The sequence below is a fragment of the Mustela erminea genome, chromosome 2 (genome assembly GCF_009829155.1).
Source record: "Mustela erminea isolate mMusErm1 chromosome 2, mMusErm1.Pri, whole genome shotgun sequence".
Classification (NCBI taxonomy): Eukaryota; Metazoa; Chordata; class Mammalia; order Carnivora; family Mustelidae; genus Mustela; species Mustela erminea.
Genome location: NC_045615.1, coordinates 38,797,499 through 38,812,242, shown reverse-complemented (window position 1 = coordinate 38,812,242; position 14,744 = coordinate 38,797,499). Strand labels below are relative to the sequence as shown.

Sequence of the window (14,744 nt, the reverse complement as noted above, 5' to 3'; positions counted from 1 at the left end):
TCTGAGACTCAGTCTGAGACCCTCTCATAGGTCTTCGAAAATGTCATGCACTTTGGCATAGTCGCATGTCACAGTGGCAATTTTAGGTTCATTTATGTTAATATTTGATACAATAAGCTCCAGTGATGTAGGTATCATGCCTTTTGGGGGCTTATTATGGTATGTTATAATTTACCACTACTAGAATTTTGATCATTATCATATCTTCTCTGTAGTTCTCTTATTCTGGATTTAGACCACAATTCTTTAAACAACTTTACCAAGATTTCATTTACATAACATAGAAGTCATCTATTTTAAGTGTACAACTCAAAGAGTTTAAGTATACTTAGAGAGTTGCGTAACTATCACCACAATCTAAATATGGAACACCTTTATTACCTCAGAAAGAATCTTCTACCCTCTTTTACAGGCACTGTCTATTCTGACCACCACTTCTAGGCAGCCATTAATCCACTTTCTGTTTCTACATATTTCCTCTTCTGGACATTCAATGTATGGTGTTTTTTTAATCAAGCTTTTTCACTTAGCATAATATTTTTAAGGGTCATCAATTTTATCACATATGGCATTGCAGTATTTTTATTACTGAATATTTCATTATATGCATATACCATATTTATCTATTCTTTGACAGATATTTGAGTTGTTCGTACCTTTTGGGCACTGAAAATAATAGGATCTATAACTTGAATGAATGAATGATTGAATGATGAAATGATACAATAGTTTCCTCCTGTAAATACGAGAATATCCTAATGGAGTCAATCTTCCTTATCTGTGGGGGATACATTCCAAGACATTCCAAGATGTTCCAAAACCTCCAGTGGATGCCTAAAACTGCAAATAGTACCAAACCTTATTTAAGTGTTTTTTACTATGCATATATATCTATGACAAAGTTTGCTTTATAAATTAGGCACAGTAAGAAATTAACAACAATAACTATAATAAAATAGAATAATTATAACAGTATACTGTCATAAAAGTTATGTGAAAGGGGTCTCTCTCTCAAAATGCTATTGTACTCATTCACCCCTCTTCTTCTTGGGATGATGCGAGATGACAAAATGCCTACATGATGAGACGCAATAAGGTCAATGAGGTCAGCAATGTGATGTAGTGTTAGGCTACTTTGAGCCTCTGAAGTGGTAGAGAAGAAGGATCATGTGCTTCAGAATGGCAGTTGACACAGGGAACCAAAACTGCAGAAATAGAAACTGTAGGTAAGGGCAGAACTACTTTATATGATTTCCAAGGGCATTTACAACCTTAAAATACAATGTTATAATATTCCTAAAAGGATAGAGAAGGCAATGTGGCTAAAAGAAGGAGACTAAATAGAGTTCTATGAATTTTGGATTCGACAGACTAACAAATAGACCAATACTAATTAACCAGCAGAAGAAAAAAATCTACCAGACATCTTTAGAATTCCTTTTTTCTGAAATGTTTAACACCAATCCAAAAAGTAAACAAGACAATTTTCCTATTATCTTGGTATTTAACAAACAAATAAGTTTAGAAAAAAGAAACTACTCCTTTTGTTTTCTCACATGTTATTTACTCTGAATCCTGAGAAACGGAGAGTGATTTTTTTAAAAATCAAAGAGGGAATAAAATATACAGCATTTTTCCAAATATGTGGTATTAACAAAGGTTTCACTGATGTACTGAAGTGGCCAGAATAATGGAATCAAGGGCATTTGTTTTAATACCATATTTTACAAGTACTTCCTTGACAGAGTATTGATGTCATTGCTGAAAACACTCAATTGCCCTTTTCAAGCTATTTGCTAAAATTCCATCCTAGCTACTTGCCTTATCAGATTCCTACACTCTCGGCCACCATGGTTTCATCTTACCAACCACCCCCACCATCTGTTCCCTGGCCCCACTCCCAGGCCAAGTATGGAACAACTAGGAACAGCCTCCATGTCCTAGAGCCCATGAAATTAGCTAGCCTACAAAGGAGCTTGAAACACCTAATTAATCCCAACATACTTGCCATAATATAAGCTGCTTTATGTTGTTTCCAGGTTGCTGGTACCCTGCCCCAGGTGGCAGTCTTCTATGTGGCCCCGTATGGGAGCCTTCTTTTATTTTGGGCCACAAGTATCAAAGAGGTCTGCCTTTCATCTATCTAGTGTCAGTATGTTGTGTCCTACCTATAGAAGAATCTTTAAGTTTTATTAGTGAGTTTAGCAGGATAGCAGGGCACTATTGATTCTTGGAGAGCATCTTGGAGGGATTACTCTTGGTTACTAGTTAATTCCGGATCACCGCAAAAGCAGCAGGGGGGGACAGAACTGCGGCCTGTTGGTGAGCTTGATTTTTAGCTGGTACGGGCTGCTGGAGTAGCCTCATCTTTTCCTAACCACATTTCATGGCATCTGAATATTCAGAATGAATAGCACTAATTCGTTAAACTCCAGGGATTAGATACCATCCAGATGGGGCCCGATTTTAGGGTATATAGAGTGACAGGCCAATTTAAGCTGCACTTTTCAGATTGGGGGTACGCATGTATTTTTGTGTTTGGCAGAAGCTTATCTCAGGAAACACACTTCTTTGGTGTTAGTGTTTGTTATTATTTGAGAGGTCATATCTGGTTTGTCTGTATTTCAGGCACCCCTTTATGGAGGAACATGCTGATCGCGTTTCCCACAGGAGAGAATTAACACTCTGGTCTCCTGAACTCCTGAACCCCTAAACTGCCTTGACAATGACATCTCTACTGAGTGTGAATCCTGACCTCTAAGAGGCAAAATGGGAGGTGGATATGTAGGAGGAGGCCCAGTGGGGACCTGTGAGGTTTTTCCCTTACTACCCAGAAACTCAGAATAATGGACTATTGACTAGAAACTAAATTGGCATGCTGTAATTTTACTAGATTAAGAGTACCTCAGTTTCTCTCATCCTAAACAGTGCCTATTTCCCTTGCTCACCAAAAGACTACATGCCAAATAAAATCTAAACCCATCACCCTAGCCCCTTGTATATTTCCATAAACCTCCAGCATATACATGCATTTAACTGAACTAGCTTCACATGCTTTAACTATCTGTAACTGTTGGATTTGCCCTCAGCCTTCTTCCACATATTTTATACCACACATTTACACAGCGGATGCTTATCCTGGAAATAAAAAAAAAAATTGGGAAATTAAAACTTCTTCCAAACTATCGCCTCCCCCTGGGAGGCCCCTCAGGGTCAGTGCCAAGTGCATTCCTACTTCTTCATTACATGGCACATAGCTACTAATGGAGGATTCCGCACCCTCACCATGTACCCAACAAAAACCAGTCTTTCTGTAATTCCCATTTACCTAAAGTGAGGTACAACTCTCCAATTTAAAGATAACACCATGGGCATATATATGGTCCAGCAAATGAGGGTACTTCTCTCTGCCTTGCCCTCTCACTACTCTCAAGCCACAAACCATATTGATGCACTCTGGCCTCTCTTGGTGCTCCTATTTATATAAATGTTAATCCCTTCTTTCTACACTGTGAACAAAGGTCATTGATGTATTGTGTTTGTACAAATACTGGAACTTGTTACACTTTGGTATCAGTGGGGCTGCTACAGGGACCACTGCTCTAACCCAATAATCAAAAATCACTGATGTTAATACATAAATGTCCAGCCCTAGTATTTAATATTTCTAAAGTATAACAAATGTGAGACCTACTTAATCAAGGCCAGAGAACCTGAAAAAATGGTTTTTTGACAATAGATTATTTAGTAGTTAATTTGATTATTTAGTAGTTAATCAAATTTTTGTAATATCGTCATAACAAACATAACCTACACATGTAGTACATTGCATAATTCAATCCAAATATGTCTGGAGGTCCCCTGCCATGACTGATTCATTCTTCCGTTTAACACTAAACAAATTGGAACCTGTTACAGGCATACCTTCAGTGACTCCTCATGTTTCTACCTGGTTTCTTCTTTTCTACTGTCACCATAAAACGTTCTTTCTGCTCTTTAGGGAAACTCATGCCCTGTTCTCTGAAAATCTCCTTTACTGTTCAGGCCACTTAAATACCACCAAATAAGTGAGCTCAACACTGATGTTGGGACATCCAGAAGAGAATTTTCATATAATATTTCACAAATGTCTTCTTGATCCAATTTTAAACTCATAGCTAGAAACTCTCAAATCCCTGTTGCAAGCAGTGTACTAAATCCTTGCCCACATTATTTTCCTCAGCACACACCTTTCTTCAGGACCTTCATTCTGCATGCACCTCAACCTCCTTCACTGAGATCCATTCTCCAGGGTCAGGTACCAGACAGGTAGAGACAGCTTCATTGCCCTGGAGCCCGTTTAATTATTCAAATTGGACAGTCTGCAATGAATTAATTTATTCTAGCTACCCCCATCCTGCTTGCCTTACCCAAAGCTCCAGCTTGCTGTCAGTCTGCCCAGGGTTTACCCTTCTGTGTAGCTTCCTGTGGAAGCATTCTCTCATTTGGAGCTATAAATAGTGGCAGAGTTCTGCCTTAACTAGTGTCAGGGTGTTTTGTCCTGCTGTCAAAAGAATCTTTAAATCTTATAAAACACCAGTTTCATGAGGCTTTTTCTTTAGTCTTGTGACAATGTTTTATCTCATGTGTAAACTCTTATCAATTATAGATATTCTTTGTGTTTTAATAATAAACTCCACGCAATACTGTGTATAGAAGATGACGAGTCTTTGATACATATGAGCTTCTTCTTCACAGTAAATTCTTTTATGATGGACAATTATTAGAATTAGACATTTGTTTCTAAAGAAAGAAAGAGGGGCGCTTGGGTGGCTCAGTCTGTTATGCATCCAACTCTTGTTTCTGTCTCAAGTCATAATCTTGGGGTCATGGGATATGCCCCATGATGAGTCCCATGCTCAAAGTAGAGTCTGCTTGAGATTTTCTCTCTCCCTTTCCTCTGCCCCTCCCTCTGTCTCCAAATGAATAAATAAAATATTTTAAGAGAAAGAAAGAAAAGAAGAGAATAGGAAAGAATAAATGAGCAGCAGGTTAAATTAAGTTGACTTTAAAGTTACAGTTTTATGATAACAATATATTATTCTATATCCTATGCAAAATTTAATGGCATAATAGCTCAAATCTGTAAGTGTAAAAAGATATGTGAATAACTCAAATACAGAAAATGAAAGTAAAAGTATCATTTGTCTTTGTGGTATTTATCTTAACACTCTGATCCTCTGTTTGCCACAGCAGTAAACCTTTCATCTGTGGGACAATATATTGGTAGAAAACACTATGAGTGTTTTACTTTTCTTTTTGAAATTTCTGATGAAGCTGTTTTATGGCATACAGTAAAACTGTCCATAATACCTTTACTCCCCAACCTTTTCTACAAACACATCCAAGTTTGCCTAGAGTAGAATGTATTCAGTAATTGGAGCTTTTAATTCTTATAGCACTTTAGAATTACTTGGATTTTGTTTTCTTTCTTTCTTTCTTTCTTTCTTTCTTTCTTTCTTTCTTTCTTTCTTTCTTTTTGAAAGAGAGAGAGAGAGAAAACAAACATGGGGTGAGGGGCAGAGGGAGAGGTAGAAAGAATCTTAAACAGACTCTTCACTGAGTGTGGAGCCTGATATGGGGCAAATATCACAACCCTGAGATCATAACCTGAGCCAAAATCAGGAGTCAGACACTTAACCAACTGAGCAACCCAGGTGCGCCTGGAATTATTATTATTTTTTTAAATAACTGACACTTGGATTTAACCTTAAAAATCTGATTTAATTGAGGTGGGATTTAGACACTAGAATATATTAATAGATCTCCTCTTATATCCTTTCCTGTCAGGTGATTCTAACGTGTATCCTGGGAGATCCACTTTATTAAAGGTGCATTAAAAAGAATTGGTCTTAAAATTATGGGGAAATAGCCTTAATTTCAGATGTAACTTTTACTGCATTTAGTAGGTATTTCCCTTTCTTGGGTTGAGTCACTAATACTGAATTATGTTTAAAATAAACAGTTAATAGGGCTGATATACATTAAAAATAAAATCTTCCAGCTTGTTAAATTTGATATAGCTGTCACATAGAATACAATAGAGCCATTACGTACAATCAGTATAATCTATCTTGTGTTACAATTATTATATTCAGCATTTTATATTGGGAAAAAAACCCCAAGAAAACAAAAACATCTTATCTCCTCTACTCTTCAATGTTCTCTTCTCTCTTCTTTCTGTTAAAGCAATACATATTTAAGGAAAATTTGGGATCTGCCTTATGCTTTTGGCATGATATAAAGCTAAATGTCTCCAGTCACCAAAACATAAAAAGACTGTGCCATTTTGTTTTTATTCAAAGTATTAAAATCATCAGTGCATTACTAGTGCATTACTGTGAACTATAGGCAATTTTGTTGCATTCATTTATTAGTAAATCTTAATAGACAGTAATTTGGGTGATGAATTGAAGAAACTGTAGCTTAATGAAGGAAATGTAACTGCTTGTGCTTGAAATCTGGTGAGTCTGTGGTATTTGCCCACTCATAACTTCAGTGTATAGAGCAATTGCAACATTCATTTATGCAGACCTTAACCCAGTTATTATATTTATTCTTCAAAACATCTCAGTTTAAAAAAAGGCAAACTGCCAACTATAATAAACAAATTTTAAAAAATTATTTATAGAATAAGGACTTTACATCTTTGGGGCATAAACTAGAAAATGTTGCATTAGTATTTAAATTTGCATTTTAATAATATTAATATCAGAATCACATGGATGTCCAATACCCTTTCTCTCATATATTGTTTATTTTTAATAATGAGACAGTTTTCTGATGCTTCCACAAGAGATCTAGTTAATAAAAAACCTGATCATTTTCAGAAAAACATTTAAAAATATTTACTTATGTACATTGTTTTACTTAGTTCATGGATCTTTTGGCAAACTTACTGTTGACAGTATTTCAGTGTGTTCCTTAGGCTGAATATTTTGAATTTACTAATGAATATTTTCTATAAAACCAGCATCTAAAGTTATTTGATGGAGGAAGAGGTTTATCTCATTACTATTTAAAGCAAAACATTATGTATGTATATACAGCCTAACAAATAATTTCTGAATTATTAATAAATAATCTATAATGGACATATTCTCTTGAGATTTTCTGTCTTCCTTACAATATGACAAATAAGAGGAAAAAATTTCAGAAGACACTGAAAACAACCTCAATATGCATGAAAAAAATGTTGTTAACTGGATTGTTTTGAGTGATAATACTATTACCATAAATGAGAAGATACAATTCTTTAATATTGCTTAAAATCATGATTTTTTTCAATCAACATAAGATTTTTTTTAATACTATCTTTTTAAAAACATGACACTTTGTTTTGATAAGCTCTGCATCATAGTCTTTGGTTGCACATGTATTCAACAATATTGACTTTTGAGTTCAGCAAGCCACTATTCACAGAGGTATCAGATTTCTAATTTCTAAAATAAAGTTTATTGCTTGCATATAATACCTAGTGCTCCACACAGTCCATGCCTTCTTTAATACCCATTACAGGCTCTGATGTACTGTATGGTGACTAACGTAACATAATAAAAAAATTAAAATAAAATAAAGTTCACCCTGCCTTGTGAAATTTATGAGAAATATTTTTAAATGGAAATGATATCATTTGCCAGATATAAATACTAGATGTTATATGCTAAATGATCTTTGTGAAGATGTCCTAACGTAAAAACCTATATTTTTTAAATGGAAAGTAGGTATAAAATGTTAATATATCGATAAGGCACTTGCTTACCTAAAGGTTGTATATAGCCACTAAAATAGAAGGCACCACCAGACACATCCAGAGATAAAGAGATAACCCCATCAAATCCCCTTTTGAACATGAACTCCAGACTTCTTGGTAAATACAATAATGATATTTATTAGTAAGAAAAGATAACTGAGGTAATGGAAAAGTCTTATCAGCAAAAATTTTTTTGCTAGATATACCTAGTAAATAAGCTTCAGATTTTATATATTCGTGGCCATAGCTCATTAGAAAATGTCACATAAGCTATGCAGCAAGTGGGGTACAAAAAGGGATGTTCCTTTATTGATATGAAATTTACACATAATTTATTTAAATATATAATTTATATATACACATAAAATTTATGAAATATATTTGCTTCATTTTTTCTTTTCTCTCATTCTGGGAATAAAAGGAAAAAATTATCTATATTTTAATAGAATGCATTTTTTAAAGATTTTATTTATTTGACAGAGAAAGATCAGAAGTAGGCAGAGAGGCAAGTAGAGAGAGAGAGAGAGAGAGGGAGGAGGAAGCAGGCTCCCTGCCTAGCAGAAAGCCTGATGCGGGACTCGATCCCAGGACCCTGAGATCATGACCTGAGCCGAAGGCAGAGGCTTAACCCACTGAGCCACTCAGGCAGCCCCAATAAAGCACATTTTTAAAGAAGCAGAGCAGAAATTTCATAATAGAGACAGAAAACTAAAATGTCATGCTGAACTCCCTGCTGTAATTATGCAGGTAAATTAGTAAAAACATTTCTGTATACCTGTTTTGATCCCAAGTACTTTTAAATTTCGTCATTATTTTTCAGTGGTGGGCATTTGATACCAAGATACCTCTTTCTACCTAAAAGCATTTCTTTTGATCAAGGGAGAAAGGCAACACTTCCTGTTCCCTAGACATTTTCTCACACCTCTTCTTTTCTCTAGAACTACTCTGGTCTGGGATTTAAGTATTTTTCTCTTTATTCTCTGACAGAGAGAAAAAAAAAAAGTGTTTTTTTTTTCTTTTATTCCCAGAATGAAAGACAAGAGAAAATAGAGTATATTTAAATTGATCCATCAAGAGGCAAGGAAATCCTTTGTGATGGCAGATTAGTATCATCAGTGTCATGGAAAGGGAAAAAAAAAAAAAAAAGTAGATTTGGTATTGTTGGGAACACTGAAGGAACAAATTAAACTTGAAGATATTCAATATTTGACTCCAACAGTTTTTGCCTTGGACTTAAATGACTCACAGTAACATTTTAATCTCTACCTTAGAAATGTATTTTCAAAATATCTAACTATATTCTGGGGATTTATCTACCCAGATTCTCACACAATCCCACAATCGTTGGTCCTTTGCTACTCTGGCAGCTGTTACACTTGACAGGCATGGGTGACCACATGGCAGGAGACCAGTGGAGACCAGATGGCAGGAAAGGATGCAGAGAACAAAGAAGAAGTGTCTCCAAGAGGAAGAGGGCAGGTTGTAGCAGATGGGGGATGGGAATCAGTGGGCTGCACTCAGCACTGAGAAATATATGGTTGAAAATATTGAGGGAATTTGTGCATGATATCCGAAACTATCTCAACTCAACAGTTGAGGAAACATGTGCTTGTGTGGGGGCAAGGGCTATGTGCCTGTGAAAAGTTGTGTAGCCTAGAAGCTAATAGCAGAAGTTCTGGAGATGGGTGGCTTGGGTGCCAATTCAAGTTTAGCACCTATTAACTCTGCACCTGGAGCAAATCATTTTATCTCTGTGTGCTTCAATTTCCCCATTTGTACAGTGGAAGTGGAAAGACTATATGTCTCATATGCCGTGGCGAATATTGAATATATTATTAGAATAATACCTGGTATGTTAGTATTTGTCAACTAAGTAAATAAATACAAAGGATCATAGCATTTTAGCATCAATGCAGCTTTATTCTTAGTCTTCTCAATGCCTCAGCCTTATGGCTGAACATTACCCAAGATGAAGAATCTGTTAGTTCAAAGCAATTTCTGAAAAGACCTATCAACAGGAAGAGGAGGGACACGTGGGCATCTGAGAATCTCCGACAAAGACAGGAAAGCAACAGCAGCACCCACTGGCCATGCATCTTGGAAGGGGAGTTTCAAATAGGGTTCCACGTACAGGACAGTTCTCCCAGGTCAGCATCAATCAGGTCCAAACAGCACTGTGCCAATACCTAGAAATTTTCAGAATTTCTTGGGCAAAAAATATCTCCATGAAAAAGAGGCTGTCTTGATACAGAGCCAAAAGGGGTCATTCACTTTGTCAGTATTTAAGCCACCACATCCTTGTTTAATGCTGGTAAAACCTGTGATAGGCTATGTAGACAAACAAAGCAAGGATTTTTTTTTTTCTTAAGATATATATACTTATTTTAGATCATGGGGTTCAGAGAGAGAGGGAGAGATAGACTCCCAAGCAGATTCCCTGCTGAGCACTGAGCCCTAGGTGGGGCTTAGGCCCAGGACCCTGAGGTCAATGACCTGAGTGGAAACCAAGGGTTTCCATGTCTTAACCAACTGTGCCACTCTGGCGCCCCTGAAAAACAAACAAGCTTTACTTAAAAATTATTACAGATATATCAGAATGGAAAACAGGAAAGTTCCTGTTGAGGGAAAAATATTAACATACAGTGAAAAATAAAAGGTGGTTGGCCATGGGAGAGTCAATTCAGCAATTTTCTACACTATAGAAAAAAATTTTTTTTAAAGTCACATTAGTACCAATTAAAAGCTGAATTTTTTGTCATCACAATGCGCTGGCAATTTTAAACTGAACCAGAGCTAAAATAGATTTCCCCCCCAGAAGTCTTTTGTTGTTCTAAATTCTAAATACTTTGATGCACACATAAAGTCGGCTACATGTGTTTGTTTTGAGAGTAAACACATGATGATTTTGAATCCATTCAACTATTTTTGGCGGGGACTTATTCTCCAATCCCTGTGCCATTAAACAATCCTGTATTTAAATAGTAGGTCTGAAATAAACAACAGCACTGTGATTCTAAAGAGGAGGAAACAGAACTTTACCTCAATTCTGGGTGTCTTTGTGCAAAAAAAATTCTCTGAACCATGCAGAATTCTCTCTGAAAGCATTTCTTTGTGTACCTCTCCCACCTTCTTTTCAAAATGGACATTAATGTGATAATAAGTATTTGCTGCTTTTTAATATTTTTTTTTAAATTTTGTATGTAGGTAGTGGCATACACACACATTTCCAAATAAGAAAATTTTCTCTCTGCATTTCTTTTCTGGATAAAATTATAATTTGCTTTATTGATAGCTTGCTAGAGTTGCCATTATAAAATATCATAGACAGTATGGCTTAAACAACAGGTTTTTTTTTTTTTTTCTAAAATTTTGGAAGCTGGAAGTTCAAGTTCAACATGTCAACAGATTTGGTTTCATGCAAGGGCTTCTTCTCTTTGGCTTGCAGTCTGTCTCCTCAGTGTGTCAGTGTGTCCTCGCATGGCTAGCTCTCAGTCTGTGTATGTCTGTGTCCTGATCTCTTGGAAAGGACACTAGTCATATTGGATTGGGTCCACCCATATTCTCTCATTTTACCTTGCCTCTTAGAAGCTTTCCTATATGTCTATAAATAGTCACATTCTGAGATGGGGGGGAAGCACAGACCAGCACATAACAGGGAGGGGTGTTTAAAAAATGACCCATTTGGCTGCAAAATACATTTGATACACCAATGATAGACTTCAAAGAAAACCTACCTCAGTTTATTCTCTTAAAATCTAAACTTAATGTCAGAATTGATTTTCTTCAAAGCTAGCACTCATTCTTCCAGTCAGTCTGCTCTTAAAATTGTGATATAACTGCAACATTAAGTTTGTCTCACTGGGGACACCCTGGGTAAACAAGCTAACCTCTCCAGACCTCAACTTTCTCAAAAGGAAGATTCAACAAAACCTAATAACAATGGGTTGTCAGGCACTGACTGTCAGACATTGTTCTAGATGCTGGGATTTATCAATGTACTAAACAGAGCTTTGCTCTGATAGGATATTAGGATGTCAGTGAGTGCTAGGGAAAACAGAAAAAGAAAAACAAGATACAGGGACTTGAGTGGAAGAATGGTAACTTTAAATATTAAGTGACCAGGGGAAACAGCATTCAGAAAGTGAAGTTAGTGAATGCATTCGTAACAGGTGCTTAAGATGTGAGCGAAGTGAGATGGTGCTCTTCCCAGTTCTATCATAAAATAATAAAGCATCGCTACCCTCTATGTTTTAGTTTAGTTTCTGTTTTTGCATGCTCCAGTTCTTCCAATGGTGAAGAGAAGGAGCATGTGTCAGTGATAATTAGTTAATTAATTTTGTGGTCATGTCAAAGAAGCCCTGGCACCAAATATGATCAAACAGTTGAGGAATTACAAGCCTACCTATAGGTTATTGTTAGTTTTGTTTTCTAAAATGTTTCACTTGCTACATTTAGGCATATATAGAAGTGAAATAAAAGAGGGCAAATGAGTTATTGCCATAAGAAAATGTATGTGCTTATTTTCCTTTGTAAAGTGCATCTGTTCATGGATTCAGGTGAGGAAAGCATGTGCTAGATGAGGGAGAATGTATACATATTCTCTATGTATGTGTGCAAAATATCAAGTATTTTTAGTAATTGAAAAAGAAAGGTGCTAAATTTTTTTAGAATAATTCTTAGGTTCACTGAACTGAAAAGAAAAAGATCATTTTGAACCAACAAATAAATCTGTGAATTTTAAAAATAAAGCTCTGCGCTCTGATGTGAATTATACATTGCCTTCAGGACTTCATTTGATATGTTATGCATTTGTTCCTTTTGGACATTTCCTTAAGACCTTATCCAAATGAAAGATTGTGGGCTTTTCAAAGAAGAAAGTGAATAAGACATAATCTACTAAATATTTCACAAAAGAAAAAGGCTAAGCATCAAGTATATTAGTTATGAGAAATCATATTTTGTACTTTGAACTCTGAGAATTTTATCCAGCAAGACTCATTATATAATTTATGTAAGTGTGACCAATCATCAGAAATATGTATAACACATTAAGTCAGTAAAATACGTCTTTTTATTATAATTTTATTGATTATATTCCCTATAGTATGCTTTTTATCCCTGTGACTTGGTTATTTTATAACTGGAAGTTACTACCTCTTAATCCCCTTCACTTATTTCTCTTACCCCCAAACCCTCTTTTCTCTGGCAACCACCAGTTTGCTCTCTATATTTATTAGTCTGTTTCTATTGTTACTGTTATTATTGTTCGTTTAGGGGTTTTTATTGTTTCTTTGTTTTTTTATATTCTGCATATAAGTGAAATCACATAATATGTATCTATCTCTGTATAACTTATTTCACTTAGCAAAATGCCATCTATGTTGTAGGGAATGTCAAGATTTCATTCTTTTTTATAGCCAAATAATATTCCATTGTTAATGTATACCACGTAAGTGGTATACTTATGTGGTATACATAAGTATACCACATATACTGGTATATATCTAGGGACACTTAAGTTGCTTCCATATCTTGGCTATTGTAAATAATGCTTCAGTAAACGTAGGGATGCATATGTGTTTTCAAATTAGTGTTTTTGCTTTCTTCAAATAAATACTCAGAAGTGGAATTCCTGGATTATATTATATTTTTAGTTTTAGTTTTTTGAGGAACCCCTATACTGTTTTCCATAGTGGTTGCACCGATTTACATTCCCACCAACAGGGCATGAGGGTTCGTTTTTCTCTACGTCCTCTCAAACACTTGTTTTTATCTTTTTGTTTCTTATCTTAGCCACTGTGACAGATGTGAGGTGATATGCCATTGTGTTTTTGATTCGCATTTCCCTGATGATTAGTGACGTTGAGCCTCTTTTCTTGTGTCTGGTGCCATCTGTATGTCTTCTTTGGAAAAAAATATCTATTCAGGTCCACAGCACATTTTTAATGAGATTATTTGGGGTTTTCTTTGTGTTGAGTTATAGGAGGTATTTATATGTTCTATATCAGATATCAGATATTTATATAATATCTGATTTATATAATCTTTTATCAGATATTTCATTTGCAAATATCTTCTCTTAGTAAACTCACCTTTTCATTTTGTTGATGGTTTCTTTGCTGTTGAAAAGCTTTTTAGTTTGATGTAGTTCCAACTGTTCATTTTTGCTTTTATTTCCCTTGTCTGGGGAGACATATATGGATAAATATATATAGGATGCATGTCCATGTGTTTACTGCCTATCATTTCTTTTTAGGATTTTTAGGGTTTCAGTTCTCATATTTGGGTATTTAATCCATTTTGAGTTAGTTTTTTTTTTTTTTAAAGATTTTATTTATTTACTTGACAGAGAGAGATCACAAGTAGGCAGAGAGGCAGGCAGAGAGAGAGAGAGGAGGAGGCAGGCTCCCTGCCGAGCAGAGAGCCCGATGTGGGACTCGATCCCAGGACCCTGAGATCATGACCTGAGCCGAAAGCAGCGGCTTAACCCACTGAGCCACCCAGGCACCCTTGAGTTAGTTTTTTTATATGATGTAAGAAAGTGGTCCGGTTTCATTATTTTGCATGTAGAAGTTCATTTTCCCTGTACTGTTTGTTGAGATACTGCCTTTTCCTCTTTGTATATTCTTGGCTCGTTTGTCACAGATTAATTGACCTTTTCATGTGGGTTTATTTCTGGGCTCTCTATTCTGTTCCATTGATCTATGTATCTATTTTTGTGCCATTACCATACAGTTTTGATTACTACAGCTAAAATAACTCTTACTGTTTTCTGTCAGCAGCAAATGATTATGAAGTAAAAACAATAATGATGGTGAGGTGACTCAAGGTTTTTATTAATCATGTAGGTAGTATGTTCATAAGTATTCTAATATATCATTTAATTTTATTTATAAAATATAAATTATTTGGAGTCTCTAATAACTCTTAAAACTATGTAGGACAACATCAT

The 14,744-nt window shown here is 35.5% G+C and overlaps 1 long non-coding RNA gene across 1 annotated transcript in view; it reads left to right on the top strand.

Annotated features, from left to right (window-relative positions):
* The first annotated feature begins 442 nt into the window (after positions 1 to 442).
* Positions 443 to 14,744, top strand: part of LOC116583101 — a 36,668-nt gene continuing 22,366 nt past the window's right edge. Inside the window, exon 1 of the long non-coding RNA XR_004282611.1 lies at positions 443 to 495. This is a non-coding gene — a long non-coding RNA (uncharacterized LOC116583101). The remainder of the gene's footprint in view (positions 496 to 14,744) is intronic.